This window comes from Oncorhynchus tshawytscha, linkage group LG21, assembly GCF_018296145.1.
Source record: "Oncorhynchus tshawytscha isolate Ot180627B linkage group LG21, Otsh_v2.0, whole genome shotgun sequence".
NCBI lineage: Eukaryota > Metazoa > Chordata > Actinopteri > Salmoniformes > Salmonidae > Oncorhynchus > Oncorhynchus tshawytscha.
In genome coordinates, this window is record NC_056449.1 from 40,838,522 (window position 1) to 40,865,938 (window position 27,417).

General features: G+C 48.4%; 1 protein-coding gene across 2 annotated transcripts in view; it reads right to left on the reverse strand.

Annotated features, from left to right (window-relative positions):
• Nucleotides 1-27,417, reverse strand: part of LOC112241499 (vascular endothelial growth factor receptor 3) — a 241,298-nt gene that overhangs the window by 122,188 nt on the left and 91,693 nt on the right. For both annotated transcript variants that reach the window (XR_006079602.1, XR_006079603.1), the window contains exons 3-6: nucleotides 19,289-19,683; nucleotides 7,761-7,897; nucleotides 6,622-6,796; nucleotides 589-728 (exon numbers count right to left, since the gene is read on the reverse strand). The gene's annotated coding sequence lies outside the window, so the exon portion shown is untranslated. The remainder of the gene's footprint in view (nucleotides 1-588; nucleotides 729-6,621; nucleotides 6,797-7,760; nucleotides 7,898-19,288; nucleotides 19,684-27,417) is intronic.

The following is a 27,417-nucleotide window of genomic DNA, read 5'->3' on the forward strand; positions in this document are numbered from 1 at the left end:
AGAGAGAGGGGGAGTAGAGAGAGATAGAGAGAGAGAGAGAGATTGAATTGAGAGAGAGAGAGAGAGATTGAATTGAGAGAGAGAGAGATTGAATTGAGAGAGAGAGAGATTGAATTGAGAGAGAGAGAGAGATTGAATAGAGAGAGTGAGATTGAATTGAGAGAGAGAGAGAGATTGAATTGAGAGAGAGAGAGATTGAATTGAGAGAGAGAGAGATTGAATTGAGAGAGAGAGATTGAATTGAGAGAGAGAGAGAGAGAGAGAGAGAGATTGAATTGAGAGAGAGAGAGGGGTAGAGAGAGGGGTAGAGAGAGAGAGAGAGAGAGGGAGAAAGACAAATAAGAGAGACAGAACTGTAAAGACAAGACCTTCTATATCCATCTATTAACCCAGGTTACCCCAAGCTACTTAAAATAGGACCATATAATATAGAACATAATTCAGCGAGCTTAATCCGAGCTGCAGCAATACCGATCGCTTGCCATAGCTTCTGTTCCATTCAAATGTGCGTTTTCCCCTCATCATTTACCTGGATCTACGTAACAGTGTGCAAACTACTTTCTCTCTTTTTTGTTTTTACTACCGTACCTGTTTTCCAGGATAGGACCACTGGAACTCGACCAGGGTGTTAAACTCCACTGTGGCGGTACAGTTGAGCGTCAGGGCTTCCTCCACGAACAGCTCCACCGAGTCCTCTGGATAGAGCTTGAAGTCGTAAACCTGACTTCCTGTCGGGAGGGGGGGGCGGGGTGAGAGAGGTCAATGCGACGCCACCACAGTGGCATTGCGGTGTATAACAAACAGAGCTGGCCCAGAGAGGTTGAGTCTCTTTGGCTGGCCCAGATAAGTTGCGTCTCTTTGGCTGGCCCAGAGAAGTTGAGTCTATTTGGCTGGCCCAGAGAAGTTGAGTCTCTTTGGCTGGCCCAGAGAAGTTGAGTCTCTTTGGCTGGCCCAGAGAAGTTGAGTCTCTTTGGCTGGCCCGGAGGAGTTGAGTCTCTTTGGCTGGCCCAGAGGAGTTGAGTCTATTTGGCTGGACCAGAGAAGTTGAGTATTTTTGGCTGGCCCAGAGAAGTTGAGTCTCTTTGGCTGGCCCAGAGGAGTTGAGTCTCTTTGGCTGGCCCAGAGAAGTTGAGTCTATTTGGCTGGCCCAGAGAAGTTGAGTCTCTTTGGCTGGCCCAGAGAAGTTGAGTCTCTTTGGCTGGCCCAGAGGAGTTGAGTCTCTTTGGCTGGCCCAGAGGAGTTGAGTCTATTTGGCTGGACCAGAGAAGTTGAGTATTTTTGGCTGGCCCAGAGAAGTTGAGTCTCTTTGGCTGGCCCAGAGAAGTTGAGTCTCTTTGGCTGGCCCAGAGGAGTTGAGTCTCTTTGGCTGGACCAGAGGAGTTGAGTCTCTTTGGCTGGCCCAGAGAAGTTGAGTCTCTTTGGCTGGCCCAGAGAAGTTGAGTCTCTGGCTGGCCCAGAGAAGTTGAGTCTCTTTGGCTGGCCCAGAGAAGTTGAGTCTCTTTGGCTGGCCCAGAGAAGTTGAGTCTCTTTGGCTGGCCCAGAGGAGTTGAGTCTCTTTGGCTGGCCCAGAGGAGTTGAGTCTCTTTGGCTGGCCCAGAGGAGTTGAGTCTCTTTGGCTGGCCCAGAGGAGTTGAGTCTCTTTGGCTGGCCCAGAGAAGTTGAGTCTCTTTGGCTGGCCCAGAGAAGTTGAGTCTCTTTGGACCAGAGAAGTTGAGTCTCTTTGGCTGGCCCAGAGAAGTTGAGTCTCTTTGGCTGGCCCAGAGAAGTTGAGTCTCTGGCTGGCCCAGAGGAGTTGAGTCTCTTTGGCTGGCCCAGAGAAGTTGAGTCTCTTTGGCTGGCCCAGAGAAGTTGAGTCTCTTTGGCTGGACCAGAGAAGTTGAGTCTCTTTGGCTGGCCCAGAGGAGTTGAGTCTCTTTGGCTGGACCAGAAAAGTTGAGTCTCTTTGGCTGGCCCAGAGAAGTTGAGTCTCTTTGGCTGGCCCAGAAAAGTTGAGTCTCTTTGGCTGGCCCAGAAAAGTTGAGTCTCTTTGGCTGGCCCAGAGAAGTTGAGTCTCTTTGGCTGGCCCAGAGGAGTTGAGTCTCTTTGGCTGGACCAGAGGAGTTGAGTCTCTTTGGCTGGACCAGAGAAGTTGAGTCTCTTTGGCTGGACCAGAGGAGTTGAGTCTCTTTGGCTGGACCAGAGGAGTTGAGTCTCTTTGGACCACACCATGTCCCTGGGCCTCTGGCACCGTTCCATTACTTTTAACTCACATCTTTCCTTTCTCTCTCCTCCTTGAAGTAATCACTTGAAGAAAATGACCTATCTATCAACATTGGGTCAGTGAAAGTTGCATAGTTTTACAGCTATCCAGACATTAGAGATCAGTGTTTAATTCAACAAAGTAAGGAACGGTGGTTGAACTAATCATTTGATCAAATCTAAAGGCACAGCCATTGTCTTTGGCTGGAGTGGGCTAGCTCTGTCGACTCGAGGCTGAGCTAATCTGTTTAAATGTCCACCCTTCAAACTGTCATCACCTAATCTGTGAGGACTTGGTAGGGGAAACCAAACTGTCGTCACCTAATCTGTGAGGACTTGATAGGGGAAACCAAACTGTCATCACCTAATCTGTGAGGACTTGGTAGGGGAAACCAAACTGTCGTCACCTAATCTGTGAGGACTTGATAGGGGAAACCAAACTGTCGTCACCTAATCTGTGAGGACTTGATAGGGGAAACCAAACTGTCATCACCTAATCTGTGAGGACTTGATAGGGGAAACCAAACTGTCGTCACCTAATCTGTGAGGACTTGATAGGGGAAACTAAACTGTCGTCACCTAATCTGTGAGGACTTGGTAGGGGAAACTAAACTGTCGTCACCTAATCTGTGAGGACTTGATAGGGGAAACCAAACTGTCGTCACCTAATCTGTGAGGACTTGATAGGGGAAACCAAACTGTCGTCACCTAATCTGTGAGGACTTGATAGGGGAAACTAAACTGTCGTCACCTAATCTGTGAGGACTTGGTAGGGGAAACTAAACTGTCGTCACCTAATCTGTGAGGATTTGGTAGGGGAAACTAAACTGTCGTCACCTAATCTGTGAGGACTTGGTAGGGGAAACTAAACTGTCGTCACCTAATCTGTGAGGACTTGATAGGGGAAACTAAACTGTCGTCACCTAATCTGTGAGGACTTGGTAGGGGAAACCAAACTGTCGTCACCTAATCTGTGAGGATTTGATAGCGGAAACCAAACTGAATTAATCCAGTCCTTTCACCTGTTTTTAAGAGTATCAGCGCTCGACCAACATCTCTCTAATTGTGAAACTCCATTTTTGGCTCTCTGCTCTTACTGGAAGAACATGTGGAATCTTAAAAACTCTGTGTGAAGATGATACTGTATCTGTACTGGGTGGGAGCTAGCTAGCGTCTGTATGAAGATGATACTTTATCTGTACTGGGTGGGAGCTAGCTAGCTAGCGTCTGTGTGATGATGATACTGTATCTGTACTGGGTGGGAGCTAGCTAGCGTCTGTATGAGGATGATACTGTATCTGTACTGGGTGGGAGCTAGCTAGCGTCTGTATGAGGATGATACTGTATCTGTACTGGGTGGGAGCTAGCTAGCTAGCGTCTGTGTGATGATGATACTGTATCTGTACTGGGTGGGAGCTAGCTAGCGTCTGTATGAAGATTATACTGTATCTGTACTGGGTGGGAGCTAGCTAGCGTCTGTATGAAGATGATACTGTATCTGTACTGGGTGGGAGCTAGCTAGCTAGCGTCTGTGTGATGATGATACTGTATCTGTACTGGGTGGGAGCTAGCTAGCGTCTGTATGAAGATTATACTGTATCTGTACTGGGTGGGAGCTAGCTAGCGTCTGTATGAAGATTATACTGTATCTGTACTGGGTGGGAGCTAGCTAGCTAGCATCTGTATGAAGATTATACTGTATCTGTACTGGGTGGGAGCTAGCTAGCTAGCGTCTGTGTGATGATGATACTGTATCTGTACTGGGTGGGAGCTAGCTAGCGTCTGTATGAAGATGATACTGTATCTGTACTGGGTGGGAGCTAGCTAGCGTCTGTATGAAGATGATACTGTATCTGTACTGGGTGGGAGCTAGCTAGCTAGCGTCTGTGTGATGATGATACTGTATCTGTACTGGGTGGGAGCTAGCTAGCGTCTGTATGAAGATGATACTGTATCTGTACTGGGTGGGAGCTAGCTAGCGTCTGTATGAAGATTATACTGTATCTGTACTGGGTGGGAGCTAGCTAGCGTCTGTATGAAGATGATACTGTATCTGTACTGGGTGGGAGCTAGCTAGCGTCTGTATGAAGATGATACTGTATCTGTACTGGGTGGGAGCTAGCTAGCTAGCGTCTGTATGAAGATGATACTGTATCTGTACTGGGTGGGAGCTAGCTAGCGTCTGTATGAAGATGATACTTTATCTGTACTGGGTGGGAGCTAGCTAGCTAGCGTCTGTATGAAGATTATACTGTATCTGTACTGGGTGGGAGCTAGCTAGCTAGCGTCTGTATGAAGATTATACTGTATCTGTACTGGGTGGGAGCTAGCTAGCGTCTGTATGAAGATGATACTTTATCTGTACTGGGTGGGAGCTAGCTAGCTAGCGTCTGTATGAAGATGATACTGTATCTGTACTGGGTGGGAGTTAGCTAGCATCTGTATGAAGATGATACTGTATCTGTACTGGGTGGGAGCTAGCTAGCGTCTGTGTGAAGATGATACTGTATCTGTACTGGGTGGGAGCTAGCTAGCGTCTGTATGAAGATGATACTGTATCTGTACTGGGTGGGAGCTAGCTAGCGTCTGTATGAAGATGATACTGTATCTGTACTGAGTGGGAGCTAGCTAGCGTCTGTATGAAGATGATACTGTATCTGTACTGGGTGGGAGCTAGCTAGCGTCTGTATGAGGATGATACTGTATCTGTACTGGGTGGGAGCTAGCTAGCGTCTGTATGAAGATGATACTGTATCTGTACTGGGTGGGAGCTAGCTAGCGTCTGTGTATGAAGATGATACTGTATCTGTACTGGGTGGGAGCTAGCTAGCGTCTGTATGAAGATGATACTTTATCTGTACTGGGTGGGAGCTAGCTAGCTAGCGTCTGTATTAAGATGATACTGTATCTGTACTGGGTGGGAGCTAGCTAGCGTCTGTATGAAGATGATACTTTATCTGTACTGGGTGGGAGCTAGCTAGCTAGCGTCTGTATGAAGATGATACTTTATCTGTACTGGGTGGGAGCTAGCTAGCTAGCGTCTGTATGAAGATGATACTGTATCTGTACTGGGTGGGAGCTAGCTAGCGTCTGTATGAAGATGATACTTTATCTGTACTGGGTGGGAGCTAGCTAGCTAGCGTCTGTATGAAGATTATACTGTATCTGTACTGGGTGGGAGCTAGCTAGCTAGCGTCTGTATGAAGATGATACTGTATCTGTACTGGGTGGGAGTTAGCTAGCATCTGTATGAAGATGATACTGTATCTGTACTGGGTGGGAGCTAGCTAGCGTCTGTATGAAGATGATACTGTATCTGTACTGGGTGGGAGCTAGCTAGCGTCTGTATGAAGATGATACTGTATCTGTACTGGGTGGGAGCTAGCTAGCGTCTGTATGAGGATGATACTGTATCTGTACTGGGTGGGAGCTAGCTAGCGTCTGTATGAAGATGATACTGTATCTGTACTGGGTGGGAGCTAGCTAGCGTCTGTATGAAGATGATACTGTATCTGTACTGGGTGGGAGCTAGCTAGCGTCTGTATGAAGATTATACTGTATCTGTACTGGGTGGGAGCTAGCTAGCGTCCATATAAAGTGCACAACTTTTGACGAGCCTTGTCAGTAGTACTGCACTATATTGCTGAAAAGGGAGGCATTTGGGACTCAGATTTCTGAGAGGTGAGTGATATCAGACAGTAACACCGGGATTCCAGATCCTTAGGTCTCACAGAGTTCAGTCTCAACCAGACATTTAGACAGCAGATGAAAAGACAGCGATGAGTGCTTAGTGCTTCTAAGAATCGTTGTCTTTGGTCTCTCTTAATTAAATTACTCTCCTGCACTTTCTTTATCAATATGATGTAATGTGTCCTGTTTCCTACCTGTGAGAGTAGGATCTCAAATGCAGATATGCAGTATGGCCATCTCTAATTATATAGAGATATGCAGTATGGCCATCTCTAATTATATAGAGATATGCAGTATGGCCATCTCTAATGATATAGAGACATGCAGTATGGCCAACTCTAATGATATAGAGACATGCAGTACAGCTATCTCTAATGATATAGAGACATGCAGTATGGCCATCTCTAATGATATAGAGAGATATGCAGTATGGCCATCCCTAATGATATAGAGATATGCAGTATGGCCATCTCTAATGATATAGAGACATGCAGTATGGCCAACTCTAATGATATAGAGACTTGCAGTACGGCCATCTTTCATGATACTCAGGGCTCTAGTTGTGCTAGTAGTGTATACTAGGTAGAGTGTAGTCAGTAGTGTGAATTATGGTAACCTGAGGGTGGAGAGGTTATATTTTTCATGCAGGGTGGCTGTGTACTAGGTAGTGTATACTATGTAGTGTATAGCTACCTGTGGACTGCACCAGGTAGAGGGTAGAGCGGTAGTGTCTCCCTTGTCGTGTAGCTTCGCAGTAAATCCCAATGAGGAAAGGTCTGGAGTCTAAGGTTTGTCTAGGGATGGACCAGCCTCTTTTACTGTCCCACACCATCCCCTCATCCTCCAGGAGCATAGGTATCATCTCCCACTGGTGCGAGAGGAGAGGAGAGAGGGATGAGAGGAGGGGAATGAGGGGAGGAGAGAGGGATGAGGAGAGAGGAATGAGAAGAGAGGGGAATGAGGGGAGGAGAGAGGAATGTGTGTGTTAATGGATAAAGAGGATGATTATTGTGAAAATAAAGAGAATGGATGGAGATTGGTGAAAAGTGAGAGTAGAGAAGGAGAGCAGAGTAGAGTAGAATAGAGCAGAGTAGAATAGAATAGAGCAGAATAGAGTAGAGTAGAGTAGAGTAGAGTAGAGTAGAGTAGAGTAGAGTAGAATAGAGTAGAGTAGAGTAGAGTAGAGTAGAGTAGAGTAGAGTAGAGTAGAGTAGAATAGAGTAGAGTAGAGTAGAGTAGAGTAGAGTAGAGTAGAGTAGAGTAGAGTAGAGTAGAGTAGAGTAGAGTAGAGTAGAGTAGAGCAGTAGAGTAGAGTAGAGTAGAGTAGAGTAGAGTAGAGTAGAGTAGAGCAGTAGAGTAGAGTAGAGTAGAGTAGAGTAGAGCAGTAGAGTAGAGTAGAGTAGAGTAGAGTAGAGTAGAGCAGAGTAGAGTAGAATAGAGTAGAACAGAGTAGAGTAGAACAGAGTAGAGTAGAACAGAGAAGAGTACAGCAGAGTAGAGTAGCAGAGTAGAATAGAGCAGAGTAGAGCAGAATAGAGTAGAACAGAGTAGAGTACAGCATAGTACTGTAGAACATAGCAGAGTACAACAGAGTAGAGTAGCAGAGTAGAATAGAGCAGAATAGAATAGAGTAGAGCAGAGCAGAGCAGAGCAGAGTAGAGTAGAGTAGAGTAGAGTAGAGTAGAGTAGAGTAGAGCAGAATAGAGTAGAGCAGAGCAGAGCAGAGTAGAGTAGAGTAGAGTAGAGTAGAGTAGAGTAGAGTAGAGTAGAGTAGAGTAGAGCATAGTACTGTAGAACTTAGCAGAGTACAACAGAGTAGTGAAGGTACCAACCAGATAAAGTGTGACGTTGAGGTCGGGCACAGTGACTAGACACGGTACTGTGACGTGAGTGGAGGATCTTGATATGAAGATGGTCTCCAGGTCACCGTTGCTTCCTCTGTTTCTCCTGAGGAAAGGCTGCTCCAAATCTGGAGGAATGGAGACAGGACAGTCAGTCAGAGGACAACTACAAAGATAATATACAATATAATGTTCAATATACACGTTTAGAATGAAGACAATCAGTCGATCGTAATCGTTTGTGTTACGGCTTGGCTGGAACAAAAGTATTTTCACACAACCCTTAAGGATTAATAAAGTACAATCTAATCTCATCTCATCTCACCAACTCCCTGTGTCTAAATCACCCATATACCAGCCTCTAGGGCCCCTGCAGAGTGTCATTCTAAAGTATCTAATATTGCTATCTAGTAATGTGCTCCTAGTGCCACAGATAGAACAATGAGTCAGATATTTCACCCGGATGTAAAAATGTGAAGCATCCGGTTGGCGTTTCCTCTCACTACCAAATATGGTGATGAGAGGAAGCCTATTGGCCGGCAGTGGGAGAGGATGGAGCGAGATTGATTTCTGCCCATATTCTGCTCATTTTCTCATCTATGAAACTGTTAGAGTGGACAACGTTCTGTAGACTTTGGCCTTTGGTTATGTTTTAAAAAATTGCGTTGTTTTCGAAGGAGTGCAAGGGCAAAATTGAATTATTGCACACTCTCACTTCACAGAGTAGGCGTTCCCTAATGTAAATATGAAAATACAAATCTCGCTAGCTCGGGCTTGGCTCTTCCCACCTCCTTGCTTGTTCTGTCCACTATGATTATTTGCTCCTGTTGGAAACAACAGGCTGTGGTTTATCTTGGGTTAGTTACAAAAAATCTTTGCTAGCACTACTTATCAAGGCAATAGAACAGCTCAACCAATAACAGTTAGAAACCACAGGATCCTGATTGTCTTCATTAAAACAGCAAGATAGTTTCAGCTCAACCAATAACAGTTAGAAACCACAGGATCCTGATTGTCTCCATTAAAACAGTAAGATGGTTTCACCTCAGGATATCGGTCTGATAGGTGAACATACTGTATCTCTGATGTGTTGCGCTGAAAATCACCTTGATGTTTCACTGTGTATATGATTGTTACTGCATGGGGCTAGACTTCACAGACATTTCTGTCACCAATTTACATTGTCTACTTCCAAAATGGCACCCTATTAGAGGCCTATGGGCCCTGGTCAAAATAAGTATACTATAGGAACTAGGGTGGATAGCTACCGCTTTACGGGCTCCTGATAAATTCTTCTACTTTAGGTGGGGGGGGGGTGTTTCCCGCTGATCTCACATTTTTTTTAAATATAATGTTTCCTCCATTTCCATTTCCTATGACCAAAAACAGCTTCTGGACATCAGAACAGCAATAATCCCTAACCTCCATTCTGATTAAGATTTCAACTTCAACCAGTAAGGGGCACAGGACATTCTGCACACCCCGGACCAGGCCCTAATCCCAAAGACTCGGAAAAGGAAGAGATGGTGTAAGACGTGCGGGCAACCTGACGAAAGTACGTCGGCGAGTAAATTAACCGCATCTACGCTTCGTTCTATTGCCGAGGCACCAAATCACTGGAGAACAAACTGAACAAGCTCCGTTCGAGCCTATCCTATCAACAGCACCTGAAAAACTGTAATATCTTGTGGTTTCTTGGAGTCGTAGCTGAACAAGGAAATGGTTTTTAAAACCATTTAGCTGGTTTTTCTATTTATCGGCAGGACCGAACGGCAGGACCGAACGGCAGGACCGAACGGCAGGACCGAACGGCAGGACCGAACGGCAGGACCGAACGGCAGGACCGAACGGCAGGACCGAACGGCAGGACCGAACGGCAGGACCGAACGGCAGGACCGAACAGCAGGAATACCTCAGAGTACCTCATGATGAGTTGTAGAACACACAATTTAACAAGTGAGTTCTCATCTATATTATTCCTAGCTGTCTATATACCACCACAGACCGATGCTGGTACTAAGAGCGCACTCAATGAGCTGTATAAAGGCCATACGCAAACAAGAAAATGCTCATCCAGAGGCGGCGCTCCTAGTGGCCGGGGACTTTAATGTAGGCAAACTTAAATCCATTTGACCTCATTTCTACCAGCATGTTAAATATGCAACCAGAGGGAAAAAAAACTATAGACCACCTTTACTCCACACACAGAGATGCGTACAAAGCTCTCCCTCACCCTCCATTTGGTAAATCTGACCATAACTCTATCCTCCTGATTCCTGCTTACAAGCAAAAACTAAAGCGGGAGGTACCAGTGCTAAATGCTCAATACGGAAGTCGCCAGATGACGCAGATGCTACAGGACTGTTTTGCAAAGACTGGAATAAGTTCTGGGATTATTCTGATGGCATTGAGGAGTACACCACATCAGTCATCAATAAGTGCATCAATGACATTGTCTCCAAAGTGACTGGACGTACATACCCCAACCAGAAGCCATGGATTACAGAGACTGGAATATGTTCCGGGATTCTTCTGATGGCATTGAGGAGTATACCACATCAGTCATCAATAAGTGAATCAATGACGTTGTCTCCAAAGTGACTGGACGTACATACCCCAACCGGAAGCCATGGATTACAGAGACTGGAATATGTTCCGGGATTCTTCTGATGGAATTGAGGACTACACCACATCAGCCACTGGATTCATCAGTAAGTGCATCGATGACGTCGTCCCCATAGTGACTGTACGTACCCCAACCGGAAGACATGGATTACAGGCAACATCCGCACTGAGCTAAAGGGTAGAGCTGCCGCATTCAAGGAGCGGCGCTTATAAGAAATTCCGCTATGCCCTCTGACGAACCATCAAACAAGTAAAGGGTCCATACATGACTAAGATTGAATCCTACTACACGAAGAATGCCACGTCAGATGTGGCATGGCTTGCAAACTATTACGGACTACAAAATGATGGACAGCCGCGAGCTGTCGAGCCTACCAGACGAGGTAAATGACTTCTATGCACGCTTCGAGGCAAGCAACACCGAAGCATGCATGAGAGCACCAGCTGTTCCGGATGACTGTGTGATCACGCTCTCAGTAGCCGATGTGAGTAAGACCGTTAAACAGGTCAATATTCACAAGGCCGCAGGGCCAGATGGATTACCAGGACATGTACTCTGATCATGCCCTGACCAACTGGCAAGTGTCTTCACTGACATTTTAAACCTCTCCCCTGACCCAGTCGGAAATACCTACATGTTTCAAGCAGACCACCAAAGTCCCTGTTTCCAAGATGCCAAAGTAACCTTTCTAAATGACTATCGCCCAGTAGAACTCAGGTCTGTAGCCATGAAATGCTTTGAAAAGACTGGTCATGACTCACATCAACACCATCATCCCAGACATCCTGGACACAGTCCAATTCGCATACAGCCCCAACATATCCAAAGATGACACATTTCTATTGCTGTTCTTTCCCACCTGGACAAGAGGAACAGCAAATGCTGAAATGCTTTTCATTGACTACAGCTCAACGTTCAACACCATAGTGCCCTCCAAGCTCATCACTAAGCTAAGGACCCTGGAACTGAACACCTCCCTCTGCAACTCGATCCTGGGAAAAATTAACAGAGCAGAGAGATCCTTGATGCTCCAGAGCGCCCATGACCTCAGATTGGGATGAAGGTTCACCTTTCAACAGGACAAAGACCCTAAGCACACAGCCAAGACAATGCAGGAGTGGCTTCAGGACACATCTCTGAATGTCCTTGAGTTGCCCAGAAAGAGCCCGGACTTGAACCCGATCGAACATCTCTGAAGAGACCTGAAAATATATATCTGTGCAGCAACGCTCCCCGTCCAACCTGACAGAGGTTGAGAGGATCTGCAGAGAAGAACGGGACAAACTCCCCAAATACAGGTGTGACAAGATTGTAGCGTCAACAAAGTACTGAGTAAAGTGTCTGAATACTAATGGAAATGTTGAAATATTTCTGTTTTAAATGTTCTATACCCTACTGGGCAGAAGTTTAAGAACACCTTAACATCATTCCAGGTTTTTTTTTTTGTATTTGTAAAATGTTCTACATTGTAGAATAATAGTGAAGACATTATGGGGTATTGTGATGTCATTGCGGGGTATTGTGATGTCATTATGGGGTATTGTGATGTCATTGCGGGGTATTGTGATGTCATTGTAGGGTATAGTGTGTAGATTGATGAGGGACAATTTTTATTTAATCCATTTTAGAATAAGGCTGTAATGTAACAACATATGGAACAAGTAAAGGGGTTTGAATACTTTCCAAACGCCCTGTATGTGGATGTTACAGCAGAAAGCTACCAATTTACTACGATGATTTACATGGTCGATTACCAGCGCTCAGACAGGCTAGTCAATACCAGAGAACAATAGTCTGTATCACAAATGGCATCCTATTCTATTGAGACAAGCCCTGACTGAGACACAGACATTACCAGAGCTGTAAAACATAAATATGGGTTGTATTTACAATGGTGTTTGTTCTTCACTGGTTGCCCTTTTCTTGTGGCAACAGGTCCCACATCTTGCTGTTGTGATGTCACACTGTGGAATTTCACCCAGTAGATATGGGAGTTTATCAAAATTGGATTTGTTTTCGAATTCTTTGTGGATCTGTGTAATCTGAGGGAAATATGTGTCTCTAATATGCTCATACATTGGGCAGGAGGTTAGGAAGTGCAGCTCAGTTTCCACCTCATTTTGTGGGCAGTGAGCAGTGAGCACATAGCCTGTCTTCTCTTGAGAGCCATGTCTGCCTACGGCGGCCTTTCTCAATAGCAAGTCTATGCTCACTGAGTCTCTCTCTGTCTCTGTCTCTCGGTCTCTTTGTCTCTGTCTGTGTCTCTCTGTCTGTGTCTCTCTGTCTCTGTCTCTGTCTCTGTCTCTCTCTCTCTCTCTCTCTCTCTCTCTCTGTCTCTGTCTCTCTGTCTCTGTCTCTCTCTCTCTGTTTCTCTCTCTCTCTCTCTCTCTCTGTCTCTCTGTCTCTCTGTCTCTCTCTCTGTCTCTCTGTCTATTCAGTTGCTGGTGCTAAAAGGTCAAACAACGGTGGTCGGTGTGTGTGATACTGGTGGTTGGTGTGTGTGTGATACTGGTGGTTGGTGTGTGTGATACTGGTGGTTGGTGTGTGTGTGATACTGGTGGTCGGTGTGTGTGATACTGGTGGTTGGTGTGTGTGTGATACTGGTGGTTGGTGTGTGTGATACTGGTGGTTGGTGTGTGTGATACTGGTGGTTGGTGTGTGTGATACTGGTGGTTGGTGTGTGTGATACTGGTGGTTGGTGTGTGTGATACTTATGTTCCTGCCACCAGTGGCCATATACACACAGGTACAGAGTTAAACAACTCAACAATAAATCCCCCCAGGTATGAGGAGAGGGGTGCTATGTTGTTAGGAGGGAGGGATGAGGGTCATGGCTGAGAGGAGAGGGGTGTTATATGCTGCATCCCAATTGGCACCCTAAGAGGGCGAGGTGATGAGCTCCGGCAGGCTAAATGAGGCACTGGGAGTGAGGGTTTAAGGGGAGAGTGGTGAGGGTTTAAGGGGAGAGTGGTGAGGTCTGGCAGGCTAACTGAAGCCACATGGTCCCACTCTTATCCTGCCGCCTGTTAGTTCTATTTTACTGCTCCTTTAATCTCCTCTCCCATCCCCTCCTCCCCTGCCCCGCCTTTCCTCTCCTCTCCTGTCCCGTTCCCTCCCCTCCTCCCCGGCCACCTCCTCTCCTTTCCCCTCCTCTCCTCTCCCCTCCCTTCTCCTCTCCCCTCCACGCCCCTCCTCTCATCTCCACTCCCTTCCCCTCTCCTCTCCCTCCTCTCTCCTCCCCAGCACCCCTCTCCCCTCCACGCCCCTCCTCTCCTCTCCTCTCCCTCCCCTCCCCTCCCCTCCTCTCCTCTACTCACTTCTCCTCTTGTCCTGTAGCCTTTTAGCTATAATTTACAGCTAGCTGGTGGTTCATCTGGCTCTGATCAGCCTCCAGCAGGGATCTGGAGAAACTGTTTGGGCACCTTGTCAGGACAGATCAACACGACTTAACAATGAGACGACCAGCCAGCCAGTCAGTCAGTCAGGCAGTCAGCCAGCAGGATTTAACCAGGCAGCAGGTTCTCCCAAAATGACAATGATCTCTCTAGCTCCCCAACATAACATCCCCTACCTCCATAACATCCCCTACATCCCCTACCTCCATAACATCCCCTACCTCCCCTACCTCCATAACATCCCCTACCTCCATAACATCCCCTACCTCCATAACATCCCCTATCTCCCCTATCTCCCCTACCTCCATAACATCCCCTACCTCCATAACATCCCCTATCTCCCCTACCTCCATAACATCCCCTACCTCCATAACATCCCCTACCTCCACTACCTCCATAACATCCCCTACCTCCATAACATCCCCTACCTCCATAACATCCCCTACTTCCACTACCTCCATAACATCCCCTACCTCCATAACATCCCCTACTTCCACTACCTCCATAACATCCCCTACCTCCATAACATCCCCTACTTTCACTACCTCCATAACATCCCCTACCTCCATTACATCCCCTACTTCCACTACCTCCATAACATCCCCTACCTCCATAACATCCCCTACCTCCATAACATCCCCTACTTCCACTACCTCCATAACATCCCCTACCTCCATAACATCCCCTACCTCCCCTACCTCCCCTATCGCCCCTGCCTCCATAACCTCTGTACAGGAAAGAGGTGAGATACAAAATACTCATCACCCCACAGTGTCCCCCCTCACTCCCCCCAAACTGTATGCAACCCTAGACTAGAGGCTTCCCTCACAATCATTACTGGTGGTGAAAGGCAGTGTGGAAGAAAACACTGGGTTGGAAGACACTGGAGAGCATCTGTACTGAGAGGACTAGAATAATCACATCCATCTTCGAAGGTCATGTCATGTGTCTCTTACCCTTTATTACAGGTTAATGGTTGGTTTAATTCAACATTAGGCCCCCTATTAGTTCTGAAAATAAATACATGTGAATCTGGATGAAAACATTGAGATGGTTGTTTCCAACATTAGGGGCTGTTTTCCTCAAGAAGTTAAATCAGCTGTGTATTTTGCTTCATACTGGTATGGTCCCAGCTCTACCTTCAGTCTGGTCATACTGGTATGGTCCCAGCTCTACCTTCAGTCTGGTCATACTGGTATGGTCCCAGTCCTACCTTCAGTCTGGTCATACTGGTATGGTCCCAGCTCTACCTTCAGTCTGGTCATACTGGTATGGTCCCAGCTCTACCTTCAGTCTGGTCATACTGGTATGGTCCCAGTCCTACCTTCAGTCTGGTCATACTGGTATGGTCCCAACTCTACCTTCAGTCTGGTCATACTGGTATGGTTCCAGCTCTACCTCCAGCCTGGTCATACTGGTATGGTTCCAGCTCTACCTTCAGTCTGGTCATACTGGTATGGTCCCAGCTCTACCTTCAGTCTGGTCATACTAGTATGGTCCCAGCTCTACCTTCAGTCTGGTCATACTGGTATGGTCCCAGTCCTACCTTCAGTCTGGTCATACTAGTATGGTCCCAGCTCTACCTTCAGTCTGGTCATACTGGTATGGTCCCAGTCCTACCTTCAGTCTGGTCATACTGGTATGGTCCCAGCTCTACCTTCAGTCTGGTCATACTAGTATGGTCCCAGCTCTACCTTCAGTCTGGTCATACTGGTATGGTCCCAGTCCTACCTTCAGTCTGGTCATACTGGTATGGTCCCAGTCCGACCTTCCAACCCTCAGACAGCTGCAGACTTAGTAAATCAAAGTGAACCGTTTTAAACTCTAATAGTAGGCTTGGGCAGTATACTGAATATACCGTATACCGGGAGTATTTGGAAAATAGCCACAGGATGTTTTTTTTAATACAGTCTATTCCGTTGAAACTATTACTTTGGAGTTTAAAAAAAAAAATATTTGAATATTTGTCGCTACTTTTTAAGTAAATACCTGCAGTCACCTTATGCAGTATGTTAGGAGATAAAGATTGCGTTCTTCATTTCACTTGGCATGTCATTTTTCATGATGAAGTGTTTGGTAGCACCCAGTCACGAGGTGTTTGTTTCCAAGCACACAACAACGAGAGATCGGAGCCTTATGAGTCACTCACTGTTGTGCAGCTCCTGCCAAGCGAACAAATCAAATTGTATTGGTCACATACACAAGGTTAGCAGATGTTATTGGTCACATACACAAGGTTAGCAGATGTTATTGGTCACATACACATGGTTAGCAGATGTTAATGCGAGTGTAGCGAAATGCTTGTGCTTCTAGTTCCGACCATGTAGTTATATCTCACAAGTAATTTAACAATTTCACAACAACTACCACACAAGTGTAAAGGAATGAAGAATATGTACATATAAATATATGGATGAGCGATGGCCGAACGGCATAGGCAAGATGCAGTAGATGGTATAGAGTACAGTATATACATATGAGTTAAGTCATGTAGGGTATGTAAACATTATATAAAGTGGCATTGTTTAAGGTGACTAGTGATACTTTTCTTACATCCAATTTTTAATTATTAAAGTGGCTAGAGATTTGAGTCAATATGTTGCCAGCAGCCACTCAATGTTAGTGATGGCTGGTTAACAGTCTGATGGCCTTGAGATAGAAGCTGTTTTTCAGTCTCTTTGATGCACCTGTACTGACCTCGCCTTCTGGATGATAGCGGGGTGAACAGGCAGTGGCTCGGGTGGTTGATGTCCTTGATGATCTTTATGGCCTTCCTGTAGCATCGGGTGGTGTAGGTGTCCTGGAGGGCAGGTAGTTTGCCCCCGGTGATGCGTTGTGCAGACCTCACTACCCTCTGGAGAGCCTTACGGTTGTGGGCGGAGCAGTTGCCATACCAGGCGGTGATACAGCCCGACAGGATGCTTTCGATTGTGCATCTGTAGAAGTTTGTGAGTGCTTTTGGTGACAAGCCAAATTTCTTCAGCCTCCTGAGGTTGAAGAGGCGCTGCTACGCCTTCTTCACGACGCTGTCTGTCTGGGTGGACCAATTCAGTTTGTCCGTGATGTGTACGCCGAGGAACTTAAAACTTTCCACCTTCTCCACTACTGTCCCGTCGATGTGGATAGGGGCGGTGCTCCCTCTGCTGTTTCCTGAAGTCCACGATCATCTCGTTTGTTTTGTTGACGTTGAGTGAGACGTCATTTTCCTTAGTTAGTTAGAATCCACAACTAAATGTTTTCCAGCTAGATATCTTATAACTATTAAGTAAAATGCTCTACAGTTGTGCATTTGATTTAAAATTGCTAGTTAGCTCTCTAGCTGTGGTTACCTTCTTCATAATCAAGCTTCGCTTGCCGGTAACAGCAGAGAATCCCCTCCTGGATCAATGTTCAATTCGCTCATTAGCATTTAGTTAGCATTCTCTCGGGGATTTTACATGTATTTTTTAGCATCGTTAACCTTCGGATTACAAAGGCTCAGTGGGGTTTGAAGATAGCGCCCCTTGTGTTCAGTGCCGGTATTACCAAATATCCCGGTATGGCACAAGGTCAGTGTGAAGGTATGACAATATGGATAGCGCTCAAGGCTAACAGTTGCAGCTAGCTGCTGGATAGACTTTTAGTGTCAGAAACTCTTTAAACAGGGAGTTTTTTTTTAACCAATCAGAACTGTGTTAGGACTGTGCAAACTCTTTAAATCTGTTTTCAGGGAGACAGACAAAACGTCTGTAAAGTTCTTGTCCTCCTCCCAAGACAAAGAGAAACCAGAGGAAAGAAAGAAAGCGAGAGAAAAGAGAAACTCAAGACCCACAGGATAACTAACGATCCACAGCCAAGTGGAAATGATAAGACTGGGCCTGCATCCCAAATGGCACTCTAATCCATACAAAGTGCACTACTTTTGACCAGAGCCCATAGGGAGCAGGGAAATATTTGGGATGCTGACAGGGTCAGACTCAAGGCACGACAACAGAACTGGACTGAAATAGATGGATAGACAGATAAACCATACCTCAGCAACTGCTCAGGTCCAGAGATGGAACAGATTAACCAATCACTAGCGAGCCAAATGACTGGCACTTTAAGGGAACACATTGAAATTATGAATTTCAACTACCTCTCGATATCTTGGACGGAGGAGACTTCAGATTGCTTTGGTTTACAGATAAAAACACATTCAAGTCTTGGGTGATTTGGTGATTGAGGTTGGTGGACCATATAGATTAAAGATGCAGTCTAGGATCTTTAGCTAAACAAATGGGTAACATATTGTCTGAATTATATTCGTAACATATCATAAGTATCGCAATTGTATAATTTAAAAAAAATAAAAATAAATTGCAGGACGTAACATATCATACAAAATGGATGACGTAGTACACAAATGGATGACGTAGTACACAAATGGATGATGTAGTAGACAAATGGATAACGTAGTACACAAATGGATGATGTAGTACACAAATGGATGACGTAGTAGACAAATGGATGACGTAGTACACAAATGGATGATGTAGTAGACAAATGGATGACGTAGTACACAAATGGATGATGTAGTAGACAAATGGATGACGTAGTACACAAATGGATGATGTAGTACACAAATGGATGATGTAGTAGACAAATGGATGACGTAGTACACAAATGGATGATGTAGTACACAAATGGATGACGTAGTACACAAATGGATGATGTAGTAGACAAATGGATGACGTAGTACACAAATGGATGATGTAGTACACAAATGGATGATGTAGTAGACAAATGGATGACGTAGTACACAAATGGATGATGTAGTACACAAATGGATGACGTAGTACACAAATGGATGATGTAGTAGACAGATGGATGACGTAGTACACAAATGGATGATGTAGTAGACAAATGGATGACGTAGTACACAAATGGATGATGTAGTACACAAATGGATGATGTAGTACACAAATGGATGATGTAGTAGACAAATGGATGACGTAGTACACAAATGGATGACGTAGTACACAAATGGATGATGTAGTACACAAATGGATGACGTAGTACACAAATGGATGATGTAGTAGACAAATGGATGACGTAGTACACAAATGGATGACGTAGTACACAAATGGATGATGTAGTAGACAAATGGATGACGTAGTACACAAATGGATGATGTAGTACACAAGAAACAGGAGCCCATTTTGGCTCATGAGCACCACTTTCAAAACTACTGGCTGAAATTATACAAAAGTTCTGGAGCATCACTTTAACAATGATAGTCATACACAAGAGATGACCACGATGATGACGCTAACACTGGCGCTGACCAAAAACTATGCGGGTGTGTGAATGTGTGTATCCGTGTGTGTGAGTGTGTGTGTGTGTGTGAGTGTGTGAGTGTGTGTGTGAATGCTTGTATCCTAGTGGGTGGGTGGTGTGTGTGTGTGGGGGGGGTGTAAAAGCAACAGGATGTGTGCATGCGTCCATCTGTCTCTCTGTATAAAATAGGCTCCTCTCACCTCTGACAAACACATATAGAGTAGCAGCCGTGGCCCCGTCGATGACAGTCTTGACATCTCTGTAGTAACAGCGGTAGTACCCTGTATCATTCCCTTTAGCTCCAGTGAGAACCAGGGTCTTGCAATACGGCCTTCCAGGCTCCCCTGGACACTCCAGGATGCTGACTCCCCTTCTCTGGACAGGGACCGAAGCAGGCGTACCAGCCCCCTCCGTGGCCACGGGGTGGTCTCCCACAACTCCAGCCCCAGCCCCGGGGGTACAAACAGGGGTTCCAGACCCAGTCTCGGTCTCTCTCCCTGGGGCTCTGCTGGGCCTGGGTCCGGCCTGACGGTCAGTCAGCTCCTCTCCCACGAGGGTCGTCTCAGGCCACACCCAGGACAGAGTACGCTGACCCCTGGAGGTCAGAGGTTAGGGGTTAGAGGTCAGAGGAAAGGTTAAGTGAGAGGTCACAGATGGGTCAATTATGTTTTTAACCAATCAGAACAGGTTAGTACAAATGTCTGGTGTGTGACGTTAGCGACTGCGACAGATTGTGAAAGAGAGTGTGTGTGTGTGTGTGTCTGTGTGTGTGTGTGTGTCTGTGTATGCGTGTGTGTGTGTGTGTGTCTGTGTGTGTGTGTGTGTGTCTGTGTGTGTGTGTGTGTGTGTGTGTGTGTGTGTGTGTGTGTGTGTCTGTGTATGCGTGAGTGTGTGTGTGTCTGTTTATGCGTGTGTGTGTGTGTGTGTGTGTGTGTGTGTGTGTGTGTGTGTGTGTGTGTGTGTGTGTGTGTGTGTGTGTGTATGCGTGTGTGTTTCTCCCGTTCTTATTTTTCACCTTGTCCCCACACCTCCCCAGAGAGAAACGACTACAACAGTTGGGTACGACTCGGACACCATCTGCCTCACGCAGCGCATCCTACCCAATCAGACAAGAGGATTGGCTCCACCGCTGAGCCTGGTTCCTCTCAAGGTTTTCTTCTCTCAAGGGAGTTTTATTCCTTTGCAACCGTCACTTCTACATTCTCTCTTGGGGTTTAAGGTTGGTTCACCCCGTGGGCATCTCTTGGGGTTTAAGGTTGGTTCACTCCGTGGACATCTCTTGGGGTTTAAGGTTGGTTCACCCCGTGGGCATCTCTTGGGGTTTAAGGTTGGTTCACCCCATGGGCATCTCTTGGGGTTTAAGGTTGGTTCACCCGGTGGGCATCTCTTGGGGTCTAAGGTTGGTTCACCCCGTGGGCATCTCTTGGGGTTTAAGGTTGGTTCACTCCCGTCGGCATCTCTTGGGGTTTAAGGTTGGTTCACCCCGTGGGCATCTCTTGGGGTCTGAGGTTGGTTCACCCCGTGGGCATCTCTTGGGGTCTAAGCTTGGTTCACCCCGTGGGCATCTCTTGGGGTCTAAGGTTGGTTCACCCCATGGGAATCTCTTGGGGTTTAAGGTTGGTTCACCCCGTGGGCATCTCTTGGGGTCTAAGGTTGGTTCACCCCGTGGGCATCTCTTGGGGTTTAAGGTTGGTTCACCCCGTGGGCATCTCTTGGGGTTTAAGGTTGGTTCACTCCGTGGGCATCTCTTGGGGTTTAAGGTTGGTTCACCCCGTGGGCATCTCTTGGGGTTTGAGGTTGGTTCATCCCGTGGGCATCTCTTGGGGTTTAAGGTTGGTTCACCCCGTGGGCATCTCTTGGGGTCTAAGGTTGGTTCACCCCGTGGGCATCTCTTGGGGTCTAAGGTTGGTTCACCCCGTGGGCATCTCTTGGGGTTTAAGGTTGGTTCACTCCGTCGGCATCTCTTGGGGTTTAAGGTTGGTTCATCCCGTGGGCATCTCTTGGGGTTTAAGGTTGGTTCACCCCGTGGGCATCTCTTGGGGTTTAAGGTTGGTTCACCCCGTGGGCATCTCTTGGGGTTTAAGGTTGGTTCACCCCGTGGGCATCTCTTGGGGTCTAAGGTTGGTTCACCCCGTGGGCATCTCTTGGGGTCTAAGGTTGGTTCACCCAGTGGGCATCTCTTGGGGTCTAAGGTTGGTTCACCCTGTGGGCATCTCTTGGGGTTTAAGGTTGGTTCACCCCGTGGGCATCTCTTGGCGTTTAAGGTTGGTTCACCCCATGGGCATCTCTTGGGGTTTAAGGTTGGTTCACCCCGTGCGCATCTCTTGGGGTTTATGGTTGGTTCACCCCGTGGGCATCTCTTGGGGTTTGAGGTTGGTTCACCCCGTGGGCATCTCTTGGGGTTTAAGGTTGGTTCACCCAGTGGGCATCTCTTGGGGTTTGAGGGTGGTTCACACCGTGGGCATCTCTTGGGGTTTGAGGTTGGTTCACCCGTGGGCATCTCTTGGGGTTTAAGGTTGGTTCACCCCGTGGGCATCTCTTGGGGTTTGAGGTTTGTTCACCCCATGGGCATCTCTTGGGGGTTAAGGTTGGTTCACCCCATGGGCATCTCTTGGGGTCTAAGGTTGGTTCACCCCGTGGGCATCTCTTGGGGTCTAAGGTTGGTTCACTCCGTCGGCATCTCTTGGGGTTTAAGGTTGGTTCACCCCGTGGGCATCTCTTGGGGTTTGAGGTTGGTTCACCCCATGGGCATCTCTTGGGGTTTAAGGTTGGTTCACCATGTGGGCATCTCTTGTGGTTTGAGGTTTGTTCACCCCATGGGCATCTCTAGGGGTTTAAGGTTGGTTCACCCCATGGGCATCTCTTGGGGTCTAAGGTTGGTTCACCCCGTGGGCATCTCTTGGGGTCTAAGGTTGGTTCACCCGTGGGCATCTCTTGGGGCTTAAGGTTGGTTCACCCCGTGGGCATCTCTTGGGGTCTAAGGTTGGTTCACCCCGTGGGCATCTCTTGGTGTTTGAGGTTGGTTCACCCCATGGGCATCTCTTGGGGTTTAAGGTTGGTTCACACCGTGGGCATCTCTTGGGGTTTGAGGTTGGTTCACCCTGTGGGCATCTCTTGGGGTTTGAGGTTGGTTCACACCGTGGGCATCTCTTGGGGTTTAAGGTTGGTTCACCCCGTGGGCATCTCTTGGGGTTTAAGGTTGGTTCACCCCATGGGCATCTCTTGGGGTTTAAGGTTGGTTCACCCCGTGGGCATCTCTTGGGGTTTGAGGTTGGTTCACCCTGTGGGCATCTCTTGGGGTCTGAGGTTGGTTCACCCGTGGGCATCTCTTGGGGTCTAAGGTTGGTTCACCCCTTGGGCATCTCTTGGGGTCTAAGGTTGGTTCACCCCGTGGGCATCTCTTGGGGTTTAAGGTTGGTTCACCCCGTGGGCATCTCTTGGGGTCTAAGGTTGGTTGAACCGTAGGTATCTCTTGGGGTCTAAGGTTTGTTCACCCCGTGGGCATCTCTTGGGGTCTAAGGTTGGTTCACCCGTGGGCATCTCTTGGGGTTTAAGGTTGGTTCACCCCGTGGGCATCTCTTGGGGTTTAAGGTTGGTTCACCCCGTGGGCATCTCTTGGGGTTTAAGGTTGGTTCACCCCGTGGGCATCTCTTGGGGTTTAAGGTTGGTTCACCCCGTGGGCATCTCTTGGGGTCTAAGGTTGGTTCACCCTGTGGGCATCTCTTGGGGTCTAAGGTTGGTTCACCCCATGGGCATCTCTTGGGGTTTAAGGTTGGTTCACCCCGTCGGCATCTCTTGGGGTTTAAGGTTGGTTCACCCCGTGGGCATCTCTTGGGGTTTAAGGCTGGTTCACCACGTGGGCATCTCTTGGGGTTTAAGGTTGGTTCACCCCGTGGGCATCTCTTGGGGTTTGAGGGTGGTTCACCCCGTGGGCATCTCTTGGGGTTTGAGGTTGGATCACCCGTGGGCATCTCTTGGGGTTTAAGGTTGGTTCACCCCGTGGGCATCTCTTGGGGTTTGAGGTTTGTTCACCCCATGGGCATCTCTTGGGGTTTAAGGTTGGTTCACCCCATGGGCATCTCTTGGGGTCTAAGGTTGGTTCACACCGTGGGCATCTCTTGGGGTCTAAGGTTGGTTCACTCCGTCGGCATCTCTTGGGGTTTAAGGTTGGTTCACCCCGTGGGCATCTCTTGGGGTTTAAGGTTGGTTCACCCGTGGGCATCTCTTGGGGTTTAAGGTTGGTTCACCCCGTGGGCATCTCTTGGGGTTTGAGGTTTGTTCACCCCATGGGCATCTCTGGGGTTTAAGGTTGGTTCACCCCATGGGCATCTCTTGGGGTCTAAGGTTGGTTCACCCTGTGGGCATCTCTTGGGGTCTAAGGTTGGTTCACCCCGTGGGCATCTCTTGGGGTTTAAGGTTGGTTCACCCCGTGGGCATCTCTTGGGGTTTAAGGTTGGTTCACCCCGTGGGCATCTCTTGGGGTTTAAGGTTGGTTCACTCCATGGGCATCTCTTGGGGTTTAAGGTTGGTTCACTCCGTGGGTATCTCTTGGGGTTTAAGGTTGGTTCTCCCCGTGGGCATCTCTTGGGGTTTGAGGTTGGTTCACCCCATGGGCATCTCTTGGGGTTTAAGGTTGGTTCACCCCGTGGGCATCTCTTGGGGCTAAGGTTGGTTCACCCCGTGGGCATCTCTTGGGGTTTAAGGTTGGTTCACCCCGTGGGCATCTCTTGGGGTTTGAGGTTGGTTCACCCCATGGGCATCTCTTGGGGTTTAAGGTTGGTTCACACCGTGGGCATCTCTTGGGGTTTGAGGTTGGTTCACCCTGTGGGCATCTCTTGGGGTTTGAGGTTGGTTCACACCGTGGGCATCTCTTGGGGTTTAAGGTTGGTTCACCCCGTGGGCATCTCTTGGTGTTTAAGGTTGGTTCACCCCGTGGGCATTTCTTGGGGTTTAAGGTTGGTTCACCCCGTGGGCATCTCTTGGGGTTTAAGGTTGGTTCACCCCGTGGGCATCTCTTGGGGTCTAAGGTTGGTTCACCCCATGGGCATCTCTTGGGGTCTAAGGTTGGTTCACCCCGTGGGCATCTCTTGGGGTTTAAGGTTGGTTCACCCCGTGGGCATCTCTTGGGGTCTAAGGTTGGTTCACCCCGTGGGCATCTCTTGGTGTTTGAGGTTGGTTCACCCCATGGGCATCTCTTGGGGTTTAAGGTTGGTTCACACCGTGGGCATCTCTTGGGGTTTGAGGTTGGTTCACCCTGTGGGCATCTCTTGGGGTTTGAGGTTGGTTCACACCGTGGGCATCTCTTGGGGTTTAAGGTTGGTTCACCCCGTGGGCATCTCTTGGGGTTTAAGGTTGGTTCACCCCGTGGGCATCTCTTGGGGTTTAAGGTTGGTTCACCCCGTGGGCATCTCTTGGGGTTTGAGGTTGGTTCACCCTGTGGGCATCTCTTGGGGTCTGAGGTTGGTTCACCCCGTGGGCATCTCTTGGGGTCTAAGGTTGGTTCACCCCTTGGGCATCTCTTGGGGTCTAAGGTTGGTTCACCCCGTGGGCATCTCTTGGGGTTTAAGGTTGGTTCACCCCGTGGGCATCTCTTGGGGTCTAAGGTTGGTTGAACCGTAGGTATCTCTTGGGGTCTAAGGTTTGTTCACCCCGTGGGCATCTCTTGGGGTCTAAGGTTGGTTCACCCCGTGGGCATCTCTTGGGGTTTAAGGTTGGTTCACCCCGTGGGCATCTCTTGGGGTTTAAGGTTGGTTCACCCCGTGGGCATCTCTTGGGGTTTAAGGTTGGTTCACCCCGTGGGCATCTCTTGGGGTTTAAGGTTGGTTCACCCCGTGGGCATCTCTTGGGGTCTAAGGTTGGTTCACCCCGTGGGCATCTCTTGGGGTCTAAGGTTGGTTCACCCCATGGGCATCTCTTGGGGTTTAAGGTTGGTTCACTCCGTCGGCATCTCTTGGGGTTTAAGGTTGGTTCACCCCGTGGGCATCTCTTGGGGTTTAAGGCTGGTTCACCACGTGGGCATCTCTTGGGGTTTAAGGTTGGTTCACCCGTGGGCATCTCTTGGGGTTTGAGGGTGGTTCACCCCGTGGGCATCTCTTGGGGTTTGAGGTTGGATAACTCCGTGGGCATCTCTTGGGGTTTAAGGTTGGTTCACCCCGTGGGCATCTCTTGGGGTTTGAGGTTTGTTCACCCCATGGGCATCTCTTGGGGTTTAAGGTTGGTTCACCCCATGGGCATCTCTTGGGGTCTAAGGTTGGTTCACCCGTGGGCATCTCTTGGGGTCTAAGGTTGGTTCACTCCGTCGGCATCTCTTGGGGTTTAAGGTTGGTTCACCCCGTGGGCATCTCTTGGGGTTTAAGGTTGGTTCACCCGTGGGCATCTCTTGGGGTTTAAGGTTGGTTCACCCCGTGGGCATCTCTTGGGGTCTAAGGTTGGTTCACCCCGTGGGCATCTCTTGGGGTCTAAGGTTGGTTCACCCCATGGGCATCTCTTGGGGTTTAAGGTTGGTTCACTCCGTCGGCATCTCTTGGGGATTAAGGTTGGTTCACCCCGTGGGCATCTCTTGGGGTTTAAGGCTGGTTCACCACGTGGGCATCTCTAGGGGTTTAAGGTTGGTTCACCCCGTGGGCATCTCTTGGGGTTTGAGGGTGGTTCACCCCGTGGGCATCTCTTGGGGTTTGAGGTTGGATCACTCCGTGGGCATCTCTTGGGGTTTAAGGTTGGTTCACCCCGTGGGCATCTCTTGGGGTTTGAGGTTTGTTCACCCCATGGGCATCTCTTGGGGTTTAAGGTTGGTTCACCCCATGGGCATCTCTTGGGGTCTAAGGTTGGTTCACACCGTGGGCATCTCTTGGGGTCTAAGGTTGGTTCACTCCGTCGGCATCTCTTGGGGTTTAAGGTTGGTTCACCCCGTGGGCATCTCTTGGGGTCTAAGGTTGGTTCACCCCGTGGGCATCTCTTGGGGTTTGATGTTGGTTCACCCCGTGGGCATCTCTTGGGGTTTGAGGTTTGTTCACCCCATGGGCATCTCTTGGGGTTTAAGGTTGGTTCACCCCATGGGCATCTCTTGGGGTCTAAGGTTGGTTCACCCCGTGGGCATCTCTTGGGGTCTAAGGTTGGTTCACCCCGTGGGCATCTCTTGGGGCTTAAGGTTGGTTCACCCCGTGGGTATCTCTTGGGGTTTAAGGTTGGTTCACCCCGTGGGCATCTCTTGGGGTTTAAGGTTGGTTCACTCCATGGGCATCTCTTGGGGTTTAAGGTTGGTTCACTCCGTGGGTATCTCTTGGGGTTTAAGGTTGGTTCTCCCGTGGGCATCTCTTGGGGTTTGAGGTTGGTTCACCCCATGGGCATCTCTTGGGGTTTAAGGTTGGTTCACCCCGTGGGCATCTCTTGGGGGCTAAGGTTGGTTCACCCCGTGGGCATCTCTTGGGGTTTAAGGTTGGTTCACCCCGTGGGCATCTCTTGGGGTTTGAGGTTGGTTCACCCCATGGGCATCTCTTGGGGTTTAAGGTTGGTTCACACCGTGGGCATCTCTTGGGGTTTGAGGTTGGTTCACCCTGTGGGCATCTCTTGGGGTTTGAGGTTGGTTCACACCGTGGGCATCTCTTGGGGTTTAAGGTTGGTTCACCCCGTGGGCATCTCTTGGTGTTTAAGGTTGGTTCACCCCGTGGGCATTTCTTGGGGTTTAAGGTTGGTTCACCCCGTGGGCATCTCTTGGGGTTTAAGGTTGGTTCACCCCGTGGGCATCTCTTGGGGTCTAAGGTTGGTTCACCCCATGGGCATCTCTTGGGGTCTAAGGTTGGTTCACCCGTGGGCATCTCTTGGGGTTTAAGGTTGGTTCACCCCGTGGGCATCTCTTGGGGTCTAAGGTTGGTTCACCCCGTGGGCATCTCTTGGTGTTTGAGGTTGGTTCACCCCATGGGCATCTCTTGGGGTTTAAGGTTGGTTCACACCGTGGGCATCTCTTGGGGTTTGAGGTTGGTTCACCCTGTGGGCATCTCTTGGGGTTTGAGGTTGGTTCACACCGTGGGCATCTCTTGGGGTTTAAGGTTGGTTCACCCGTGGGCATCTCTTGGTGTTTAAGGTTGGTTCACCCCGTGGGCATTTCTTGGGGTTTAAGGTTGGTTCACCCCGTGGGCATCTCTTGGGGTTTAAGGTTGGTTCACCCCGTGGGCATCTCTTGGGGTCTAAGGTTGGTTCACCCCATGGGCATCTCTTGGGGTCTAAGGTTGGTTCACCCCGTGGGCATCTCTTGGGGTTTAAGGTTGGTTCACCCCGTGGGCATCTCTTGGCGTCTAAGGTTGGTTCACCCCGTGGGCATCTCTTGGGGTCT